This window comes from Varroa jacobsoni, unplaced genomic scaffold (assembly GCF_002532875.2).
Source record: "Varroa jacobsoni isolate VJ856 unplaced genomic scaffold, vjacob_1.0 scaffold_361, whole genome shotgun sequence".
NCBI lineage: Eukaryota > Metazoa > Arthropoda > Arachnida > Mesostigmata > Varroidae > Varroa > Varroa jacobsoni.
Genome location: NW_019213263.1, coordinates 33,026 through 55,127, shown reverse-complemented (window position 1 = coordinate 55,127; position 22,102 = coordinate 33,026). Strand labels below are relative to the sequence as shown.

General features: G+C 39.2%; 1 protein-coding gene across 4 annotated transcripts in view; it reads left to right on the top strand.

The window, feature by feature from the left end:
• Positions 1-22,102, top strand: part of Nrg (Neuroglian) — an 82,729-nt gene that overhangs the window by 27,711 nt on the left and 32,916 nt on the right. The gene's annotated exons all lie outside the window — the stretch shown is intronic.

The following is a 22,102-nucleotide window of genomic DNA, read 5'->3' as shown; positions in this document are numbered from 1 at the left end:
GAGAATATTGAGCTGCTTTCCTGTTGAAGTATTTGTGAATCTTTCACACGATTCCACATAATGCTATCCGTTTTGTCATCGAACAGTCACGCTTACTTCAATCTAACGGTTATTCATATGTATATATATATTTATTACTACATCAGCTGTAGGTAGGCTACACAGAGAGGGCCAATACTAGGTTGACCCGAAATTCAAACCACGAGGGGGTCTCAGAGGGGTCTACATGGATACGGCCATTCTTTTAACTCGTCGATAAACGACGTCTTCCTAGTTACATTTGTGCTGTCGTTCATAAAGAATTACTGGGACTTAATGTCGATAAAGTAACAATTTTGGAAGCAGTTAATAGGTAAAATCTATAAAATAATAGATACCGGCATACGGTCATGTTCTGTAATTCCGCTTGTCATTGCATCACAGTTAGCCGATCCATATTTTATTATATACCTGGGTTAGTCAATGTATTATAGGAAAAGAAAAACGAAGAAACGAACGTTCGTACCACCATAACAGATGCCTAATACTGATTAATATGAGCAGAAAAAGGAAGAGTTTCAGTTATGACTATAATAATAGCACCATATATATATTCGTTTATGTCGATACTAGAGTTTTGTCCACTAGCATCTATCCTATTTTTGGTGCTAGTATTGAAATAAAAACACATTGTTTCTTTATGTCAGAAACACTGTCACGTTTAATAGCCGTGGAGGCAAGCTTTCATTGCCTTGGAATTTGGTATAGTAGTAAAAGGTAGAGACTCAAAAGTTAAGTAATTAGAACGAAGGTATTTTCTTCAAATATTTCGTCCTTTTGCTTGCTTGTCCGCGTACTCTTCGTATGAGGTTTTCGTTTTGAGATCCTAGAAGAGTTTCTAAAGATTCGACTTTTTATGCCTTTACTAAATAACCGCCATTCTTGATTACGTCTGGGAAAAACGTAAAAAACACTTGCGTTGACGATTAGTAAAGCCATCGTATTCTCGAGTCTGCTCTTTATACTTGACTAAATTTAGGAATAGGTTAGTAAAGGAAAATATAGAAATCTAGGTATTAAAAGTAGCATACTGAGATATATACTAGTCATACGCCTTCTATCAGGTGCGATGAAGATCATCGAAAAAGTTTTCGAGTGTAAAAAGGCAAGTTAGGAACTTTGGATTAAATATAACAGTTGATTTCGAATCAACCTATTGTAACCGGGTACAATAAAAATTGGGTTTAGATTTCACAGTTCAAAGGTGTGGATAAATTCATATGACCATCGAGGCGCATAAATTTAAAGTGCGGAAAAGTACTGCATAAATGATGAGCTAAACTATCTATCTTTAATAGCAAACTTTCACATTAGTCCATGGTCTCTGTTAGGATACAAACTGCGGTTCTATGAATATGACGTGTGAATTGTTCGCGATTGTACGGTACTAGTCTCGTAACTCGTTATGTATCTATTTTAGGGCGGTGTTTCGATCAAGTTTTCCCATTCAGCTTCGGAGAATGAGACTTCTGAGTCTTTTTTTCCGCCTTCTGATATAAACAACACTGCGTTAAAAACAATCTTTACCAATAGCATATGGCATGACGTTGTGTACGACTTGTTAGAGCAGCACTCACCGACAACCAGCTGTGGGCAGTTACGGTACGGGATGAATCATCGTGCTCATTTAAGCGCCAGAGTATAAAATGGGCCGTGATGCATTAATTCCCTGTTATACAGTAATTGAAAATTGTATAGTGTATACTAGGAATTGCCTTTTCAGTATTAATAGCCGTTTTCCTAGGGACAAGGACGAGTACTAAGAAGTTTGGAAGGAGTGTTGAACAATCTGGGATCGTAAGAGCTTACATGAGAGTCTGGATCAAAAATCTGCCTACAACTTGCACTTACAGGACTGACACACAGCAATGAAACATAGCCCGATGCTCAATTCGTCGTAAATTGCGATAATTATACCAATATCATCATAAAATATAATATACGTGTGATATTATGATAACAATTGCGGAGTGAATGATGATGATTATTATTACTATATAATTATTATTACTATATACTCTAATTTATATTCTATAAGTAAATGTAGACTCAAGATTATTGATCATCCCGAAAAAACTTTGCCATTGTATTAGCTCGTGCGATGTGTTAAATAAGGAGTCAAAAGGAGGTGTATTTCCTGAAGGAAAAACGACGAACTTAATTTATCTCTTATATCATTCGCCTCAGAGCTATAATCTTCATCTCGTTGTAGCTGTTGGCTGGAATGGAGTGGCACATTACGGGATTAACATTACGGGATTATATCATACTGGTTGATACTTGACAGTACACTATGTAACAACAATGGTTGCTATATTTGTGGTAGGCTATAGAGTTGGCTGGAAGAAAGCTCCTGTGCAAGAAAGGTTCCTTTTTTCATTTTCCCTTACTTGTTGTTTACTTCTGATACATCGTTCCATAGTCCTTTAAGTTTTGAGTGACATTTACGTCTAAGAGAACTGAAAAATTGATGTTCCAAGTGAAAAAATTTATTTTTATTTGTTAGTATTCTTTGTTTATTTCCGACAACGTCCGTAGTCTTTGGTGCCAAACGCTGTCAAAACAGTCCTCCGCATCTGCTTTATGTACGGTAATAACGCTACCGCTAAAAAAGCTTCTCAAGAGTAATTTGTGAAGTTGTGAGCGGCACCCTTAGAGAATGTTTCGCTCTGGCGGGCCGTTTGATAAGGCACAACTTAAAGGCACATTTGAAGAAAGACGATTGACTGACGTATGATTCCCTTGACTCCCTTGAGTTTGCATTGAAGCGTGGAGCTTGAGAATCTCATGAACATGAATGAAGGATTGTGACTTAATGGTGCATCCTAATATGTTCCTCGGTATTGAGCATAAGCGGTCACAGGGACCAATTATTGCACAGAATAAATGCCTGCCACTGCGTGTCTGTACGTCAACGTGAACTGAAGATTTAAATGGCTTCAGGAGAGAAGCCAAGGCCTAGGATCCAACCAGATCTTCAGTCAAAATGGGCCATACTTTGCGTTTGGTGGGACTGTAAAGGTCGTTTTCACTGGAAATTCGGCATGTTTATTTGAGTCACTTTTGTCGAGGCTATTCGCAATTGGGAAACTCCTTCGAACCCAAACCCGCTATTTTTTGGCTGGACGGCATTCATCATTTGGTGAGAAGAAACGAAAAAATGACGGCAGATATGTAGCATAATCATTTATTAACACAGGAAGAAACAAGTGGCACGTTTTGTACACAGTAGAAAAAAGCGCGAGAATCTTCGGTATTATATATATAAATATTGAGTAGGCTAGCGGGTGAAGGCGTTGTTACTAGTGAAGTTGTAAGGCACGCATGACACGTTAGCCATTTGCTATAGCGAGAACGATGCGGATTTTTTAATCCTTTATCCTGTTATTCGCGTGGTGGGCCCTAGGTGCAGTAGAAAGGATGACTAGAACCAACGCTCATAGAATATAACGATAACGAAGCCTACTTAGTGAACGACCTGATAACTGAGATGAGCTTCACGGCTGGAAAAATATAATATCCTGATATCGCCCAATATCCTCCCGTTCCCCCTGATAGTCAATAAATTACTCGATTCGGCTTGCAGCACCTAATTGAGAGTTTGAAAAATAGTCGTACTTCCTACGCAAACACACAGTCAGACGGTATGTACGTACACAATGGCATGTAGCAACATTTTCCCATTGTTTAGTTAAGGAGATCTAACAAATAGACATTGCAGTAATTGTTGTTACTGTCGAATCGTCGAACGTTATCGAATCATATACATGTGCGTACTTTTTGCCTTGGTTCAAAGAATTATCGATACTAACTCATTTTAATAATAGGTCGTAATAATGATATAAATACCATTATCAGTAGGACGACATATGTATCAGCTACAGCTTGGAGTGCTCAGAACAAAATGGTCAAACGCCTAGTCAAGTCGTCTCTGAATGTCATAGACGCATAATCGGAATCTTCCGAGAATCTCCTTTGCTTAAGACTCGAATTTTGAAAATGTTTCTTTTCAATTTTTTTTCAAAAAAAAAAAAAAAAACATTTTCAAACCTTGCATCTGCACTTCAGGAAAATCCACCGAATCTTATATAATGTATGTATCTCGTCACTTAGTTCGTATGTGTCAGTATTGCAATGGATTTGTCTGAAGGAGTCCACATACTTCCAAATGCTGAAGATACCGCAAATTATATTTCTATTAGTAATGTAATGCCACGGCAACTTGATAATAACTGATTTCTTTCCAATGAGCTGGAACCGGGTTCCGTTGTGACTCAACAGACTGATAAACAGAATGGGAAATTCTGGTTAAAATGAAAGTGTAGCACCCTGATAGTTTAGCTCAGAGCAAGCCGAACTAGTTCGCAGTGATTGTTTGGTGCCTTTTTTATATGGTGTCGTGGGTTGAGGGTAATACGCCTTTTGCCGTCCCCGACTAGTTCAACCCGTCCGAAAGCATACTCTTCTCTTTATTGCAAGTAAGTTGAAGCAACGACACTAACAACAAAAGAAACATGAAGTAGAAACGAGGTCGAGACGCGTGGCAATAAGTGCACCCATGAGTTCTTCTGAAGGATGCTGTGATGCCGTACACTTTCTGCTAGAAAATTACCCATCGAATTTATATGAGCAGCTCGTTTCACTGACGTTCGTGTTTTTTGTCTTTTTCATTTTCTACTTGATTTTCACTGCGAGCGTTTCCAGTTCTTAAAATGTACCTTTTATATCTAAATGATTTGAATGCATGCGATACATATATTTGGTTGGTCTTTCGTGGCCTGTGTATAGTCATTGCCAGTATTATTAAGGTGTATCTAATATATTGAGGAATGCGTTTTTAAAATTCAGCTCAAGTTATCGACGGCAAAACTTTTATTTAGTATTGGGTATTATTATGGGTGTGGTTTATTCTTGCGGCAGACGGATTTCTACAGGGTTTATCCATTTTGATTTAATATGCGCTTCCACAACAGCCATGTTTGGAAAACCTAAGCTTTCTTCAAGATCATTGTGCAGCAATGCAACGTAAGTTGTCCTAAACAAGGCAGGAAAACTGAATTTAGCCGCTTTCTTTCAACTTTCACATTGGGCGGACCTCTAATCGCCACTTTCTCAAGGTACAATCATGAATGAACAAAATCAATCACTGATGGTGCGTTCGTATCTAGTAAAAATAACGTTCACCGTGTAAAGGATATGCCAGCGCTTGTCGTAGTACTTTACACATCTATTAAATTCGCTAGAAGGTTGTAAGAGATACCACTGTGAACCGTTAGCCTTTATGCGTGACGGCGACAAAGCGAATGGCGCCCAGGCTTCGTGGTCTGAGGCATAGGATACGGCTTTCAGAACTTCAGATCTATTTTATACATTTTAAACTGTTGCTATCTTTGTCTGTTAAAGAATGCCGGCAAATACTGTCTGAGACGGCTTAGTCATCAGCCCCACTTAACTGACGACAACTGTCATGGTATAGCTAGACAGGTTCGTGGTAATCAAGATGTTTTATATTATTATTAGTGAGACAGCTAAGAGTTTTCCTTAATGACAATTACAGAGCGTCATCTGTATCTGTTTAAATGTTGAATAGAATATATCTTTACAGCCAAGAGCTAATACAAGGCAGGGGGATATCGTTGTCACTGTCTCTCGTTCCTGTTTCTATCCAATGAAGAATCGTTCGGGAAGCTTCGGAATCGTTCTCCTTAACTGAAGCAGTTCGCACTCGGTTGCATGTTCCGTAATTTGTGGCTACTTTCTAGTTGCTTCGACCGGCTTGACCGAGTGTACAACTACCGTATGCGAAATCTTGGGTCAACTGGTTTCACATGTTGGTTTTCTCGAAGGAAAATGCCAAAGGTTCTAAAGTATGTAGTACAATGAGTCGCCCCAGTGTCTGGAATCGTTTATTTAACTCGGATCAATAAAGCAATAGTTCACTTTGAAAATACACACCATTTTCGAGGAATTTCACTCAGGGTACTCAGGCCTCGATAATAAGGTGCGAGAGTACTGCATCACAAGTACAGAAGCTAAGCTAACAAAAATTCGAGTGGGATTAGATGTGAGTCGCTTTGTAACTGCATCTTAGAAATATATGAATGTCATGTTTTCCAGAGAGATTCTGGAACACTTACTACAGCTGAAGGTTTACGGCTGCTCTTACTCACCTTACCTCGTTTAAAAAAAGAAAAAAAAAGCAAGTCTTACCTTTCCACAGATGTAAATCCCTAAAATCTGCCGCATCAAGTACCGGTCTCGAAGGTGCAGGCTCCTTTTTTATTCAACATATAATAAAGTAAGCGTCATGGGTGGATTGCGTTTCTTGGCCTACGCCAGGAGATCAAAAATGCAATTTGCAATTTTTAATCTTGACAACAAATTTATCTCTACCGTTGAAAAGGAACATAACGGTATGGTTGTGAATATTATTATTAGTGTTCTATTGATTGCTACTTTACTTTTGTTGCGTTCTGATGAATTGCCAAAGGCCGGTGTCAGACGTAAAGCTCGAAACATAGAATCTGCGCCCACGAATTCGGAGAGGCGCTGATCCGGCAATGCACAATTCTACATAATGTCATTACTACATAAATATTAAGATCAACTAAAGAAAACCAGTGAAAATAATTTTCGTTGTGAATAGTTGTAGGATTCCTTCGCCTGTGTCTTTCCTAGAAACCGGCGAGTTGTTTCGAGTCGTCCTTTGGGGTGCCTTCTCAGAAAAGAAGATCCTACCAGTCACATTTATGTGGCAGAACGCGCAGAAATTGATGAAAGTCGTTCCTTTTATTCTAAGGCACAGATTATGGCTCCGGATAATATTTGCCATCTATAAGAAACTCCTGATTTCTATGACGACTGTGCTGATGGTTTGATTCATCTTATAGCATAACATTTCACAACTGCAAGTTTATCTATTATTTGGATGCTTTTCTTATTGCTTGCACACGTTATCAGGTTAGTAAAAGTGCTACCATTTTAATGATTTACTATTACCTGAGAATTAGGACTATTAAGTGATTCTCCAGCAGAGGCTGGTATCGTGTGGGTTCGGACCCATTTTGCCGTAATCGCTTAACCATCAAGCATTGCCCGGCCTATTACTGTCTACCAATTAAAGCTCGAACGTCTACACCAGAAGCAAGGTTTAATGTTGTAAGCGGCAAGAGTGTAGCTGAGTAAGTCGCGTTCCCTAAGAGAACCCGATAAAAACACTGGCTCGACCCAAATCTCAACTACCTATAGAGCTTATTCCAGTCATTTAGTTAGCAATAAGATCTCATTTGGTCCAAGCAGAACTTCCCGTGTCTGACGGTGCCATACCTGTGGGGAGCATGCATTGTTTGGAGATCTCTCTGAAAATTCAGATGTGGGTTTGGGATGGAACCATCTGTTCGTTGGGCTTTCGTGCACTAAAGCCCAATCGATGAATTGGTTGCGGTTATTACCCCCCCCCCCCCCCCGAAGGAATCATTCACTAGTTAGAGAAGCAAATGGCAAAGGTACGCATGTGTACTGGGTTGATAAGTGATCTGCTCTTACAAGTTTCAAAAGGTTTGTTTTGGACAGCTAAAGATCTGTCCGTGGTGTATTGACTTGTCTAAACCGACCATTTTGAATTATAAATTAGTGTCAGCCGTTAAGCAGTGCATATTTTGTCTCGCAAAGTCAGTAGACCAAACTCTTCAGGTCTCCCTTAACAACAAAGTGATTATTCACTCGACCTTTGCCATTTTTTCTAGTCGACAGTGGGACCTATAAAAACCTGAGAGAGCCAGTTATCTTGAAAATACTCATGACTAGTAGATTAAAAGTAATTTATCCGGGTCCTTTCTGCATTCGAGGTACATGGTATCTGAAGGAAAGTAGTACGATACGATAATCACAAATATCGTACTTGTTTTTAGAGGAACCAATTCCGGCTTTCCGTTGACTGAGTATATTTAACCTAACACGATGCTAGTGATGAGTAGCTGGTAGTACGATATACGAGTACAAAGTTAATTAGATGTTTCCGTGTGTTAGGAAAGTATTCCATTGCGATATACGACGGTGACTTGGAACGAACAGTTACCACCCACTACCGGGCGGTTGATGATGGCTGCTGTCGCAAATCAAGTTTTATCCCGATATACGCCATCCTGGCGGTGGTACTCCCTGACAACACCGTGGTCCGTTTACCGTATTTCAGGTCGTAACGGACATAGAGAATAGGTCGCCATAGTTTGCTGTAGTGCCTTTTGACGTTCCCAGCAAACGCATTGCTTCTCCGTCGACCCGTACGCACATCCAAACAAAGATGGGAGCCATAGGTGGGGTTACGCTGGGAAAACGAAAATGGAAGCGAAACGCAAAGAAGCTGTATGAGGTCATTTGTGAATAAGTTACGACCATTTCATCGTGTGTTCCTTTGGGTTTGCTACTGTGAGGGCTGCTTCACTTTGGCTGCTGTTATCGCTGTTGAGATCTGGCGTGGGTCGTTGCCATTCATCGCCTTGTGCGGTTATCTCTTCCTGAAGGAAAGGATCACCATGTCAGCGCGCAGCAACTGTTATTCTAGCGTCCACCATCAAAAGGGAACAAGAGCTGTTGGGTATTTGGCCTGGTAAAATGAGTTCGGGAAGCCAAGGGTGCGAAGTGAAAAACTTCGATCTCGTTGTGTTTGAGGATCATGCGGCATCGACGTAGCGCATCTTAAACCAAGTTTGAAATGTCAACCCGTTCTCCGGCCTTAGTTAAATTGTCATGAGCAAGCATTTATCTAGGACTAACAGACGGAATATACACGATATTGATAATAAGTAAACAGGAGTATTTTGTTGTATTTCAACAGAAGCTGCCGACTGGGTTTGTAAGCATATAGTATAAGTAGAATATAGGATTATATTCCCAATTTTGTCTTCATGTAAGATAGTTGTGCGAAACTAAGTTACTGTAGCCTGTTTTATTATCTGTCGATGAAAAGCCATGTTGTATTATTACGTACGCCATTAATAGAGTAGAAAATTTATTCACGTAACACTGATCCAAAAGACATCTATACAGGGGTAACCGTGCGTAGCGTCCGTGCCTAATACATACGCAGCCTTACGTAGAGAATGATCACGTTCAGCCACGGAGTTTTCAAAGTGAGCTGTTGCCGCTGCCGCTGCTGTTATTACGGACGCTTTGGTAAATACCAGCATTGGCTCGTTGCTGTAAACACATTCTTTACTACCTCAACTAGTAGTACATATACATATAAAAGCAATCCTAATTGTTTTGGTGGTCCAAGCGTTCGTTTAGCCTAATCTAAGTCTACGGTAATTTGGCACTAAAAATGTACTGACGGTATCAGATATTTCTTTTGGCAATTTACAAGTTGTGACAATGAGGACCACCATTTTTATTTGGCAACATATGTATATTAGGCTGTCTATGATGAAGGCTACGGCAGAGGGGCGTGTACTTTTTGTCGAGCTTAGTCTGAGTCAGAGAGCTACACAGCGGGGGAACCTCTCAGCAAACAAGCGGTTCCCTCGGTGTGAATTCAAACGAAAGTTACTATGGCCTTACTAACTATCAAAACCACGAACTGTTACGGTTTAAAGGTGACACCTTATTTGGGCCTGTGTGCGCAATAAACAAATGTCTATCGCTGTTGTGGATAGCGCATTTGGAGGAACGGTATATATAAGCTTCTCTGTCGGTTAATCTCTTGCTAAATTTTCGTACCAGTTACTTAAGAGTAACAATTATACGCGGAAAAGCGCCTTAGCCTTCATCAATAGTAGGGAGATTATTGATGTCCATATAAACATAAACTATACACGGTATAGTATACATAGGACGCGTGACTGGGACGTGGGGGAAACGCAAGAGATAATACATCTTGAGGACCTCCAAAATTTAGTGCACCTTAGCATACATATTCACAGGCTTAGGTGAATGATGATTTATGGAAGGGGTGAAAAAACTTAACAGGACTTACCTTGCCACTGCCGCCGCTGCCTCACACGTAGCTCTGTTAAATAAGCCCTAGATAAATTTAGCGAACTCCATTTGGAGTTTTTAAAGTAATGCATAATAACTCCGAAGATCTGTGCTCAGAAGATAGCTGAGGGTAAGCTCGACATTACACAGGACAGATGACTAAATGAGTATATGTTGGTCCTCGTTTTTACCAGTGCGAATCTTGGAAGGAAATTAATCTAATAATGGAAATCAATAAAAGTGATACGTCGTATAACTGACCAAAACATAGCTTTTTTTGTTTCTAATGTTTTTGATAAAACGTTAACACGCATAAATTGCATCTTCAGTTGATTTACTTCGTCATTTTATGCGATTCCCAACGACACTACTGAACAAGCTGTCAATCAATCATTGATTATCTCAAGTGACTCTGTTAGTGGCAACAGACAACGGTAGTTACCTCCACCCCAGCTCAGAGTAAATCCGATCTGTACAGTGAAATGCCTTATCTTGTGACGTGTCTGTGACAGAGAAATCACATTAGGTTGGAGTTCAGTTTTGGCCAAGATCAGAAAAAGTTGTTGTTCCGTTTCTGCGTCTAAGTAGCCTGTGGCGCTCGATTCGGCCTTCGGTCTCGTAGTCATTTGCTGCGGCTGAAGTAAAGATGACTACTACTCACGAATAGATCATCTCTGAAGCACTGAACTAAAGCAGCTGAATGATGCATTCAGCTTTATGTCGTCAGAAAAACGGCTTGACCACCGGAGAGAGATGTGCGATGCTTTGCTGCTAGGTCGATCTCATATTCGTCTAGTCGAGCTACCCATTCATGCACTATATGAAATAATAGGCTTCAATATGACTTTTCTCCCGGAATAATAGAAACTTAGCGACGTCAAGTTTATACCACTACGTATGCAAGTTAAGCTGCAAAAATAAAGTAGTTCTAGGTGTCTGCCAAGCCAAATATACATCATTTTTAAGCAGTGTGGGTATTTGAACGGACTAGTAAACAAAGACTATATGGTGAAATTTTCTCGTTTCGATCATTAAAGACATGAGAGAAATAAATATTCAAGGAGTTCACTTCAAGGCGTTACTAAGTCGCAGGAAAGTATACAGATAAGTAATATCTATATACTTTCCTATACACATCTATATACATATAAGAAATATGAAAGTCACAGGTTATTGTTTGCGAAGCTATCAATTCGTCCCATACCTCTCAAATTCGGGTTCCTTCGGTGAATTTATTTGCGAAATGGGCGTTTCAATATTATGTGTTTTTATGAATATTCATAGTTTGCACACAAAACACACGATCCGAGAGATCTGAGACATGTATGTACAGTATTACTTCAGTTCCGGATTTCCCTCTAAGGGCTACATAAGAATCAATATTTATTAACCCTTCGGGAAAGAAATGCTTGCCTGCACATCGATCGTGAGTAGCTTTTTTAGGTTTCACATGAATCGCCGATGGCAGGGAACCTGCAGTACCGAAGGAGGGAGGATATAAGGGAAGTTCTACTGCTAACCATTTGCCAAAAACCAATGAAAATGCTATTCATAGACTCTGCATTCTTAAGCAACGTCCAAAGAATTAGAATCGATTCTGTCTGATTATCTCAAGCTCTGGTTTAGAATTCAAGTAAGTTAGACTTAAACAAATTTAAACAACCTGCGAGCTGCTGTACACACAGCATAGTTCTCAAAGTCAAAAGGCGCATATTTTCCCAGAATAACTTAAATAGTTGTCTGATAGCCGATCTTGCCTTGAGCTCCTTCGAACTATTACATTTTTTTTATAAGGAGACCAAAGACTATCCTTCACCGGCCATGGCTGGCGATCATGGTTCAACGGACCGTGAGCCGTCGAACTCCCGGTGATCATTATAAGGTTTCGTCCTATTTTCCTCTTTCTAAGGACAAAATATTGAAGGATGTGCGGCAAACTCTGAAGGCTTTGACGATGGGTTCTAGTGTAGCGCAACATCGTTTAGTCTTAGATCTAATGGATCGGCTTTGTATGCTTGGGGCTGTATGTATTCGTATTATTTTCGGAAAGTTTGCATCGATGTCGCACCACGGAATATAGAATAGAAAAATTGTACAGTGCCAGATGCACTTCTTAACACTCTATTTATTGGTCGCTGCCATTCGACCTACGTCGTTATAAAAACAAGGTTGTTTAGTAAAGCTGTCAGTGGTTGCTAATGGACCACCTATGGCCGTAACAATACGCCTTGCGCCAAAAAATTTGTTTTTTATATCGTTGAGCTTAAAAAAAAAATAAGTCTTACCATAAGGTTTTCAGAATTCAACACGAACTCAAGCTTAATAGACAAAATGATAAAAGTATATTTTGCTTGTTTTCGCGGTTAGCCAGACTCATGAATATCTATAAAAACTAAGTGGGTGTATGATGTATTTGCTGGGCTTGCGGTTCCGTTACATCCAGCTAAGCTGCTATTGGCTGTTCGCCAGTTCAGGTACGCTAAAGTTTTCTTTGCTTATTAAATGTTTGAAAATAAATAGTAATCAGTGATATCTTTTCCATTAAATCGAAACTCTGACCATATTAGTGAATTGACGCGCTTTGTTTCTACGGTGTTCTCTCGGTTCTCCCGTTTTAGGTAGACAATTTATGCCAGTCACGTTCCGTTTTTTAATGTAAGTATGTCAATAATAGAATTAAAAATTTTCAACTGGAAAAATAGAGCAGACGATGCGTGTCAAGGCGTTATGAATGAAAATGCAAACTGCCATCAGAGTGTATAGTGTATACACAAATTGTGAATGAAGTGTGATCTTCGAAATTATCCAGAAGGGAAGTGAGACCCAAAGGCAAATCAACGTTTCGCCTTGAGCTTAAAAAAAAATATTTAGCGTTTTCTAAAGTGCTCCGTTGCAGTGTTTTATTGCACATAAAACAAAAATAGAAAAAATCCTGAACTAAAAAAATCTTAATATACACAGATCGTATGAGGAGTATTTGTAAAGATTACAAAAAAAAAAATAGCATAAAAGGAGTCAACAGAAGTTTTTTTAGGTGTATAGACTGCAGAAATAGACTTAATGGTGCGTTAGGGTAACTTTACCCCTCACTGTTCGCACTGTTGCTACACAAGTTGCCAGGGAAAACTTGGGACATTTTGAATGAGGCATCTCGTGCTTTAGCGCTTGCCCATAGCCGGGGGTGAGTCATCCTTTGGACTGTTTTACTTTCTCGCTGCCTCCGTGGTTCCCCTATCGATTCTGACCCCCTCCTTCTACTTAGTGGTGTGCCGCACCCTGGCTGGCCGTTGCGAATATCCTGTACATATCACGCTTAGTTTACCGCATTGCCTCGGTAGAACAGCTATAAGGTTTGCCCCTTAAAGAAACACATCGTAGCGGTAGCATAGGTGATATTTGATGTCAAAGTTTTATGGTGAGATGTCATGACATGGTGTTTAATAAGTCAAGCCTGTGTCGTTTTAGAAGGACGAGCTCCTTCAGTCAAAATATGCTAAGTTCTCAATTAACATCTATATGGAGACTCATCTCAAATCCTACTTGAAACATGCACACTTCAGTAGATCAGCTGTGCTAAATTAAAAGAAATTATATCTTGAATTTTCCGAGCATAAATTACGGTGTTAATAGCTGAAATTATGTTTATAAGTCTGATGCTTCTACTTGGGTTTTTCGATATTAAACATGATAGATTATCGATTCAAGCTACTTTGATGCGGAACTAGCGCTTGACCTTTCATGTTGCATACAAAGATCGCACCGTTAAACTTATCGTGGCAAAAAATAACTCTAGTTGTCACGGGTTTAAGGGCTAGTATCACGCAGAGAGCCAGAATGGCCAAGCTTTAGAGGAAAACGCGGAAAAAGTCAAGCAACAGCCTGACTGGCATGCTGCAAGAATAGACAGACCTATTACGAGCAATAGAAATCAGTATACGAAAAGCAATTATAGTAAGCGTAATGAAGAAAGGAAACATTTTCCCTGTAAATATAGTCACAACCCAAGCAAAAGCTCTGCTTGGCACTAAACGAATTGGTCAATGTCTACAATAAACAATCTGCAATCGGTATCTGCTTAGTAACCCGTACGATCATGCAGCATTTTCACTCAAAACATTTTTTATACTAAATCTACTGAACATAGTATATTAGGGTTTACATCTATGTGTCTGGGACCACCGCCGCTAGCCACGTTTTTGGATAGGAACTTCAGATCTTAGATATGATATAAACCTATGGGGAAACTACTTTAGTTACTTTAAAGAAAAATTAACAAAGTTTTCATATTATTCCGAAGGCAAATATTTTTTAGCTCAAGCGATTATAAAACATGCTTAGAAATCGATCTTAGTACCAGTCGAGTATTGTGTTGCTAAAACCATCGATGCCCAAAAACCCAAATATGAACAAAACGCAATACTGCAAATATGCACAAGCAACTATCTAGTGTTGAAAATGAAAACACCTGTCTTCCACACAGACGCGGTGGCCCTTGATCGTGTCTTCACAATAGCTGGCCTGAGCGATATCCTTAAAAGACATTGCTTTCAGAGAGGGTGAAATTGACGTTAAAATTTAATATTTCTTACAACAATCACCGTGAGGGGTCGTCGTAATGAAAGGTGCCTCTGTTCAATGTCCATACTTCAGGACAAAAGGACGCTCACAGAGTCCCTGCTGAGATCCCTTTGGAGGCATTTGAAATTCTTTAAAGCTCACCAATGATAATAACAATTCGACTACTTCCAACGTTTTAGGATTTTCTCGGCAAATTCCAATGGACGATCAAAGGCACGGAGGGGTAATGGTTCTGCCATAGGGAAAGTTACAGACGTGTCCCGTTTTAGGTGAAAAAAGCAAGAATAGCGGTGAATGATGGAAGCAAAATTCATTTAAATGTTTGCTGCCATATTGTAGTAGTCCTCAATTGCAGCATGCATCTATTGCATATTGTTCATTTGTATAACACCTAAAAAGCTCTTAATTACATAGCTTGATGTGATACACCTGAGATCCTACAACTTTAATCTATGTCGGTGTTGTACTTTAGATGCCATTCTTCTGCCTTTGCTAGAGAGAACTTTTTTGCTTAAATTTTTAGAAGACTTTCGCGTAATCGTAGTACCGTTCTCTACCTTTCATGCAATTTTCGTTAAACAAAAAATAGAAACACTTATGAGGTAATTACTCCCTGAGTTTGGAATTCAAGCGCCAATCTTTGAATGACAAACACGTGAACGATCTTTTGCTGGCAGAGTTCGTAAGGGACCGATGACAAGAATATTATGTGGTATGAAGGGGGACTTATGGTCAGTAGTACATCCATTCATAAAGGCATAGAACGTGAACGTATTTTTATGCCAAAGGAATTGCGGTAGGGCATAGCAGATAATTGGAAAGGGAAATTACTATTTACGTTGAAATAGTTAAAACGCGGATATTTTAAGTTCTATAGCAAACGTATCAAAAACGTACTGATCGCGCTAATAAGAGAGTGGCCAGTATTCTGTACGCCTGCGTTTTTCGTGCAGTTTCAAACAGAATCCCTCTGCACTGTGCATACGTCCGTTTTGCAACGTCGGAAAGGCTTAGAGAACGAAGAACGTATTGTGAGGTATATCGAGAATTGTTAGGATCAGACATGTGTTAGTTCTGCCAAGGAAATAAGAATTCTTAAGGTACCACAAGTTCACTATCAGGTAACTTATATATATATATATATATCAGTGTCAGCATCATCGTTTGCGTAGTTAATTAGAGTTATTTGTATAAAGTATGCTATCATAATTTATTGGAACCGGACTATGCATATGCTACTGTGATTCATCGATCTTCGTCTGCCCACTTCAAACGTGGTTCCTTGGCTAGATGAAAGAAGAAGACAGCTGAGAATCTAATGTAAAATGACATTATCTAATTTTAAAATGCTGAAGAACTATAATGCTACTAATTGCTGACTATATGGAAAAATAAAGGGTATTTCAAGAAACGCAATATTTTAGCCATGTAGAAGAAAAAAAAAACATGTAGAAGACCAGATCCAAAGTTAAAACGAAAATTCCTTTTTCGATTAATAAAGATGAAGCAATAGTGACATGGAAGAATGACACATAACTATTCCAGAATAGATTGAAGCAGGATAGAAGGCTTCTAGTTAAATTATTAATGGAAATAAATACCTGCCTTAACCCTCACCTCCTTGCCTTGTGGAATACTGGATAAGTTCGTAGTTCCAAGGTTTTCTTGCAAAACAAAGCCTTGCCAGTCTCAGTCTCATACGCATTCTAGGACATACATCTTATGGTGTATAGCGTATATAGGCCATAGATAGAAGATATGTGTGCGTACTGGGCTAGAGGAGGAATATTCGATTATTCATCGCGAATCTTAGTGACTTGTTCTCCATCGGCATAGGCCGTTAATACCGGCAATATTGTTTATCTGAAGGCGATATGGATGAGCTGTTTCCAATATCTTTAATTTAGCACTAGTCTCCTGAACTGTGCCGAAAGCAGACACAAACAAATATTCGGATGTGATGCCAGCCTCATCGCTGATCACTCTAATCAGTCAATCAATCAATCAATCAATCAACAACAACAACATCAACATCAACAACATCAACAACAGCAACAACAACAGCAACAGCAGCAACAACAGCAACAACAACAACAACAACAACAACAACAACAACAACAACAAAGTAAAGAGTTGCGTACAATCATTGAAGGAAACAATGACCAGCTTGCTGGTTGATAAGTGCGTCATATAGATTAATACGCAATACGATTACAAGTTAAACTAATAGTATGCTTCACATATTTGACGTTTCTTTTCCCTCATTTTTGACTTTCGGCTCCTCGTGCTAAATTCGAATCTGCAAATATCAGAATTGAAACGACAAGATTAGACTACACTATAGGTTACGCAATTGAGCATCAGACATATAACCCACACGCCGTAAAGGCAACCATGTGTAATTTATAAAAAAATATGACCATATGTATTACTCACAACAAACCTGATCAAAGCGAGATTCTAGGTAGAGATTATATCTCAGCAAAAAGAGAGCAATGATTTTAATTCCATGATTCCAAATGGAATACAAGTTATCATGAGGACAAGCGAAAAAGGATTCACGTGTTGAAGAAGTTGAGACAAGATTGTATAGAACTAATGGTTCTCACGATATTCCGGCACGGGTATAAGGTAGAACTCAGATATCGAAACATACAACACATTTCTCACCGAGCAGCTCTAGTCGTTTATAGTGAACGTAAAGCTTAAGGCTGGAACCTTGATGGAACCACAAATATTTATGCAGTAAAGCTCTAGGGTACTATAGAAGTGAATTAGTTTCAGCTATCCCGAGATGAACATTTAATATGTCGTTCAAAGGCCTTGACGTACATTAGTACAAGCATAGTGCAGGTACGAATTGGAACCAGAAGCTTGTCTCCTACGGCAAGTCCAGGTATATCCCCGCCTATAGCTGCGGAAAACTCATCATCTTGTCAAAAAAAATAGCTAATGTCTACGATATTATAGCAAATCGCCTATTCCGCCTATCGGCTTATTCCGTTTTCTCACTATAAAAAAGTACCACGGATATCGGTCGAACCAGTCCACCTTATCGGTTCGCTAACGTTCGTCGAAGGTTTTTAAAGAGTCCTCTCAAGAAAAAATAGTTAGTATACAATGTAAATTTTCGGGCTGCATTTGATTCCAGCTTGCGAAGTGAGGTACCTGAAAAGTTGGCTTGGTATGGAATCCGGATGAAGTCACTAAACTTGTTCAAGCCCGTACTACAATCCAATAGAACAATAATTCGGTCATTCTATCATCTGATTATGACGAAATAGGTGAGCACCCACTCATTATTCAAACGAACCATTTCGCGTAGGATGACAGTCTCAGTCCACCATTAATCCGCGTTGGTAGTCGCCGACCTCCAATCACGAATCACATACAAGCAGCCATTAGTAAAAATCATTACGTGCATGGATAATCTTGTGTTACATAATGGCAGCAGGTTTTACTTGCAACAAGCGTCCTTAATTTTGGCCTTTTAGATACACATCCGGAAATTAACACACGAAAGGGCGAGATGATGAAGTTTAGGCGTGCTGGCTGGTTGGCGGAGTCGGATGTACTTCACTTAAACGGACAAACTTGGAAATATGTCAATAAATGAGCATCTTCGGGAATCACGCTGGTCACAAGTGTGAAATTTTTCAGTGTCTATATCTTTTTTATAGATATATATTGAAAGCTCTCGTTAAAAATGTCATTAAGATCTTTTTAGATGACGATAGTACTAATTGCATCTTATGGCATCCGCCATAGGAGGAGAAGAAGCTAGCCACTACATACCTCGAGTCCCTAGGAAGGATCAGTCTTTCTGAAATGCCTTTCTGAAAAAGGTTTGCGGTGTTTTTCCGTTGACTCGGAACTGTTTGGTATACTTGCCTTGTAATACGCCGCTGTTTATTGAGCGCGGCGCCACCAGCTCATTAGATCCTCCAAAGAAAGATTTACCTAGAATAATCTCGAATTTCCCAATACGAAAGAAATTAATAGTCACGAGTGGTAACATACGTCTAATAGCGACACTTATGTAAGCTAGATACGCAGTCCATAACCTTTATTATTTACTTTGTTCAATCGTAAAGAGTATAAGTAAAGAGATATTTTATGAATTTTCGTGGACCCTGTAGCACGAAAACGCATGTCAACTAATAACGCCACTGACAAGATTAACAATTATCAATTTTTAATACGCTTAGTAGGTATATATATATATGTATATATATATATATATATATATACTAAACTTGGGTTAAATACAAAACGATATATATCTCATTTGGTTACTCGCTTTCTTCGACAACGACGTAACGTAATTGTTTGTATACGTGCTTATGACTTAACAAGTGTTCTGAGAATAGATAATTCTATACAAGATGCAACTGAACTAGATTTTCAGATGACATTTTATGAGGATGATAATTTTTGGCGAAAATAATATGCAAAGTTTTTCTAGTAGAAATTCCTTTTATCTCTGTTCTAACCGAAACCTCTTTTCGGTTGAAGACAGCTTGTCATTTGTAGAGAGCAGCAAAATACGTTGGCTAGCAGCGATCGCTTGTCCAATAAGTGCATAGAAAAATGGCGGACAACGTTTCGAGGACAAAAAAAAAGCTCCAATATGCCAACTAAGATTAAATGCAATTAGGGGTAGACTAAATATGCATGAGCATGCATGTACCTTTCCGCCTTGAGTTGCAGTCAGAAAAAATATAACATTTTTAAAAATTATTGTATGTACGTATATTGACTTCGCTGTACATTATACATCATTGTGCTTTTATGTCCATAGGCCTGTTCCTGGATTAGTTTTAAAAATTTGATCACTGGATATGGGCATTGATTGTTAAAAGAGATTGTGCCGCCAAGGGGTCGAAGCACGCAGTTGCGACTTCCGGCTGATAGATAGGTACCTCTTGCGTCTGGTGCCCAGTGATTATTGGCCGCTAAAAGCCGTATCGTCTGCTCTGTTTAGATGACGGTTAGACACGCATGCTCTCACCCAGATCCCGTGACGCAGCGTCCTGTCATAACAAAAAAGAAGAGATTATCATTCTGGTATATTTGGCACATTTTCGGATTCGCGTTACACTCACTTCCATCGTTTACTTGACTGCAAATAGACCTCGAAGTCACTGAGGCAAGCGTTTCCGTTGTTGAATTTCTTTAAATGATGTTGTATTTCTTTTTGTTCACTATTAACTTCCCAAGATTAAAAATATATATCGTTCCTCGATATTTTAGTTTTTCAAAAACTAGCAGCGAAATATGGGGGTCCTGATATGTCAGGCCCGTATAGTCCTCTATAGTCCGTTAAGTACACTTAGTTTTGTTCTTCACTATTAGTAATATATGATGCATAGGCAGTTATAGCAGTTTCTCGTCAGAAAGCTCACATAGATTGAGCTAAATAGTAACTAGACAACACGATAAATCTATAAAATATGGTACTATCTGAGCAACCTTTACATAAACGTTATTAAAAGCGCGAAGTAAGCAATTTAGGTTTTCACGCCACCAAACTCATATGCAACTTAAAATGTTGTGCCTTGGCCGCAATATCCAGCCCACCGAGCATTGGTTAGCGTACGTAAACGATCCTAGGCAACGACGATCTGATAGGAAGAAGATGGCTCGTATGTTGCATAGAGCAGTATAAAGGGCAATGGGTTTCATGTGCTTTATAGGAGAATGCCAGCGGGGCTTGTTGCAGTAGAAGGCGTAAGAGAACCGCACAAGAGTCTCGCTAGTGTTAATTTTTACTGACTATACTTGTCTCAGTTGGTGCGTTGTTTATTCGTTTGGAGAAATAATCCTCCGGATCGTTGAAAATGATATCGTCTCACTGACGCGTTGTGAGCGGCATCTTAGACCGGTAATTTTAGTGGTACTTAAACGATCGCGGATGGGAAATAGAAAACAGAAGAAGACAGTGCGGGATTGGGACGGGAAAGAATAGATAATAGACAAATATAGTTGAATACGTGAGGTGTCTGTGATGTCTTCTCATGTTGATTTTGATCTACCTTAACTCAGCATTAAATACACGTTTCCGCGCTGTCATATAATTGGTATACTCTTAAGTTACGCTTTTTTTTGTATGTACCTTTATATATATTTAGGGCCATTCTCACTAATTTATGCCAAACTCGTTTTCTAACATACACACACGCATGTAAGCAATGCGAATGATGCATTGATTGATTAGAACAGTCGCCGTTTACTGCGGACTGTTTTGGCTGTAGTTTGTGCTGTGTTTCAACATCTTTCTCAACCCAGTTTTCAAGCTACGAATGAGATGAAAATTACATTTATTTCAAATGAAGTATTATTTGTTCGTTACTTTAAAATGAATGAGTATAATTATATATTGTGCGATAGATGCACTCATTTTATGAACGGTGTGTGGCGGAGTGTTGTCCATATTACTCTGGGCATGCATGCCACATTAGCTTCTGATGATCTAACGCTGCTTCACGCTCATGCTAACCAAATTAGAGCCATAGTCAATTTAAGCACCCATAAACACGCGATATAGTAATTATCATTACTTTTCAATGCGTAAATTCTCTGCCGCATTCAAAGCGTCTGCTGACGTAAATCTCGATTCTCCGCCCTTTGCAGCATCCGATTTTTACGGATCCTTCCAGAACCACTCTTTCGGCGTTCAATCAAAATCGTTTCTGTGGGTGATGATTATACGGTATTCTAATTCGTCTGGCGCCAACGTTATTTTCAAGTAAATCAATCGGAGAAAGCATCAGATGCAGAACTGAGGCAACGCCTAAGTATCCATTTGTATGAATATTTTCCATGTCGGCGTACCATTTTAGGTCTCTGTCGACATTTTGCTCTCAGCTTTTGTTGGCGTGAGACAAGCAATGTTGTTGTGTATAGTGTTGGTGTTAAATCCTTTCAAAGCAGATTAAACAAGCAGGGCAAATTCAGGTGTTAAAGCTACTGATTGTCCATAATCGCTACCGATCGGTGTTGACCAACCGTAGAACAGAAGGCATGGGCCTGGTAAGGTTAGCATAATAAGTGCTATCATTTTATACGATAAAGGTAGAAAGGCTAGCCCAGCCCCTATTTATGACGGAACCTTCGTTAAAATATTACCGCTTCCGATTCCCCTTAATTCTCCTAGGTATTGGTCTCTGTTTACTCAGAGCGAGTCAACACGAAAGAACCGATAGAGATTCGCTTCTGTAGGGGAATATATATATGTATGTTAGAGTCTCCTTAGAAATTATATGAGTAGGTGGTTTTCTATTTACTAAAATCAGGGATCGTAGTCAGAATAGTTAATAATATTGAGTGTTTGAGTCCGGAGCTCTTATAATAATGAGCAGCCCTGGCTTGGCCTAAAATCGAATGATATTATGCAATTAAAACACTTAATTAGACCCAATAAAATAACTAATCAACAGCTCCTTTTTTTGCAAATAATTCTTTACGATAACGACATAATAAAATCCCTATAATAAACATTATATATATA